This window comes from Epinephelus moara, chromosome 17 (genome assembly GCF_006386435.1).
Source record: "Epinephelus moara isolate mb chromosome 17, YSFRI_EMoa_1.0, whole genome shotgun sequence".
In the NCBI taxonomy this organism is placed as follows: domain Eukaryota; kingdom Metazoa; phylum Chordata; class Actinopteri; order Perciformes; family Serranidae; genus Epinephelus; species Epinephelus moara.
In genome coordinates, this window is record NC_065522.1 from 30,699,371 (window position 1) to 30,702,594 (window position 3,224).

General features: G+C 39.9%; 1 protein-coding gene and 1 long non-coding RNA gene across 12 annotated transcripts in view; one reads left to right on the plus strand and one right to left on the minus strand.

Annotated features, from left to right (window-relative positions):
• Positions 1 to 3,224, minus strand: part of LOC126404393 (uncharacterized) — a 130,757-nt gene that overhangs the window by 16,934 nt on the left and 110,599 nt on the right. For both annotated transcript variants that reach the window (XR_007571457.1, XR_007571458.1), the window contains exon 4: positions 9 to 80. This is a non-coding gene — a long non-coding RNA (uncharacterized LOC126404393). The remainder of the gene's footprint in view (positions 1 to 8; positions 81 to 3,224) is intronic.
• The window catches only part of LOC126404276 (gastrula zinc finger protein XlCGF57.1-like), a 236,338-nt gene that overhangs the window by 11,977 nt on the left and 221,137 nt on the right, over positions 1 to 3,224 (plus strand). The gene's annotated exons all lie outside the window — the stretch shown is intronic.

Consider the following 3,224-nt stretch of genomic DNA (forward strand, 5'->3'; position numbering starts at 1 on the left):
AGGAGGACCCAGAGCCTCCACACATTAAAGAGGAACAGGAGGACCCAGAGCCTCCACACATTAAAGAGGACCAGGAGGAACTCTGGATCATTCAGGAGGGAGAGCAGCTTCAAGGGCTGGAGGAGGATGATACCATCAACTTCCTTTTCACTCCTGTCCCTGTGAAGAGTGAATCAGAAATAGATGATGATGAAGAGATACCTCAGTCCTCACAGCTTTATCAAGGGCATACTGAACATATGGAAATAGAAGTTGAAGTAGAGGACTGGGGAGGACCAGAACCAGATACACATCTACAACTTGAGTCTGATGACAAGACTGGAAAGTCTTCTGAACCTGAGACTGATGCCAGCGATGAATGCAAAGAGACCAGAGAACCTCAGTCAGGTTTAAACTCTCTTAAAACTGATCAAGTCCCTGTCAGTGACTTGATTGGTGGTAAAAAACCATTTAGCTGCTCTGAGTGTGGGAAAAAATTTGGTCGAACTGGATATCTGACGGAACACATGAGAACTCATACAGGAGAGAAACCATTTAGCTGCTCTGAGTGTGGAAAAAAATTTTCTCTCTCAAATACTCTGAAGCAGCACATGAGAACTCATACAGGAGAGAAACCATTTAGCTGCTCCGAGTGTGAAAAAGCATTTAGATGCAAGTCAGCTCTGAAGGAACACATGAACTCCCACACAGGAGAAAAACCATACAGTTGCACTGACTGTGGGAAAAGATTTGGTTACAGGGGAGCAATGAAGATGCACATGACATTGCATACAGGAATAAAACCAGTGAGCTGCTCTGAGTGTGGGAAAGGATTTGACCACAAAGGAAAATTGAAGGTACACATGAGAACACATACAGGAGAGAAACCTTTCAGCTGTTCAGTTTGTAGGAAATCATTTATGTGCAGTGGACGTTTACGCATTCACATGAAATTGCATTCTGGAGAAAGCTTCAGCTGTTCAGTTTGTCAGAAATCTTTTATACAGAAAGGGAACTTGAAAGCACACATGAAAACTCACACTGGAGAGAAACGTTTTTGCTGCAATGTTTGTATGAAATCTTTTACACAGAGTGGGACCTTGAAAGCACACATGAGAACTCACACTGGAGAGAAACCTTTTTGCTGCAATGTTTGTATGAAATCTTTTACACAGAGTGGGACCTTGAAAGCACACATGAGAACCCACACAGGATAGAAAACTTACAGCTGCAGTGTTTGTGACCAAAGATTCGCTTGGGCAGAACAACTTAGAAAACACAAGTGTGTTGTTAATGTCTCAGTCTCATTAGAATCACACTAAGGGGCACTAGACGGGAGATTTTATTGAACCTGAAACCGTACACTGATGACAATTGGAAGGAGACCAAAGAATTTCAGTCAATATAAAACTTTCTGAAAAATAAGTAAGTCCTAGTACGTTGTTTGAGACTTATTATGACCCAAAAATAGTTAAGTTGTTCTGAGAGTTGTAAAAGATTGTTCGTCTGGGGTCTGAAGGAACACATGAGGATCCCTACGGGAGAGAAACTATTTAGTTAGTGAAACAAGATTCTTGCTGAAGTAAAACTTAATTTGTCACATGAGCTTTAGTTCAAGAGACAAATCTTTCAGCTTTTGTGTGTGTGTGTGTGTGTNTTAGTTAGTGAAACAAGATTCTTGCTGAAGTAAAACTTAATTTGTCACATGAGCTTTAGTTCAAGGGACAAATCTTTCAGCTTTTGTGTGTGTGTGTGTGTGTGTGTGTGTGGGGGGGGGTTCTGTGCCCAGCAGTCAGAGAGACACAGAGCTGCTCCTCTGTTTCATCTGTCTGTTCATTGGTCTACAGTGAGACATTGGTCTGTATGTTACACGTGCTACACTACATCAGTTTGTGACGTTAATGAAATTACCGCAGTCGCACACATGTGGCACAGACGTTTCATATACAAGACGTATATAACGAGGACAAAGTGTCTCTGTCTCCGTCCCTCCCTCGGCCTCTCTGTTGATGCTCTGTGCATAAATAAGATTAATAAAATAAATAAATAAAAAGATTTAAAACATTTTTCAGCACTCGATTCATCTGAAAGGCCAACAGATAGAAAATGACTTTTCAACTCCTCCCACAAAGACTTTTAATTGTTCCAAACTACAGTGGATTGAGATCTACTTGATAATTTTATACTCATGTTATAGTTTAGTGTCCTGTGCTGCCACCCTTTAAACCGCTGTAGCTCCAGTGCTGTGTGCAAAAACATTCATGTACAGCCCTGCAGTTTATTTTACATAGTTTTTCATTTACATGTTGTGCAGCTGTATATTTTAAAGAGGATTAAAAAAAAAATCCCTGTCTCTGCCTTTTATTTTGATCACAGTCTGTTTTTTTTAAACTGCTTGTGGCATCTCAAATGTGGCTTTGACTTGCAGCTGGAAACATGTCGCCTATTAATAGAAAAAAAAATGGAGATATACATTGTGTACCACCAGTCGGTCAACCTGTAAATACCGAGATATGAATTTTTGTCCATATCACCCAGCCCTACTCTCTATAGAATAGGGAAGCATCATATTGGACTATGTTCACACTGTAACAAACTGGAAACAGTCAAACATGTACTAATAGATTGCAACAGGTGTGAAGAAGAAAGAAAGGAGTTCATAAGAGGACTAACTGAAGAGAGGCACAGTGTTACATCAGAGGATCTACTTGGAAAGACATCAAGGAATAAACATAAGCTTCTGTTTAATTATTTAAGAGTAGCAGGAACAGAGAGAATTTAGTCTTTTTTATTTTTTGTTTTTGTTTTGTTTTCTGCCAATCTACTGTTCCACACTCCAGTCCAGTAGGTGGCGGTAACGCACCTGAAAATTGTTTTGAGAAATGTTTTGAAGCTTTTCTTTCTAAGCTCAAGAATAAACCTTCAAGTTTTTTGGATATCATTCTTGAGAAGGTGTATTGTAATCATTTATCTTCCTGTTTGTGTTTTTCTATGAAAGCCTGTAAATTTCAATAACACTTTTGGGCCCGTATTCACAAAGATTCTCAGAGTCCTCTCAGAGAGCTCCTAACTTAGCCTAAAACTTCCTAGCAAGGAATCTTAGCTTAAGAGTGATTCAGGAAGTTTCTGAGAGCAACTCTGAGCAAGGAGGGGACAGAAACTTTTATCTTAGTGACGGGGTGTGGTTGACCCCGTTGCTAGGTATGACGCAGTCTTGTAAAAGCTGTGATTGGTTGTTACAAAAA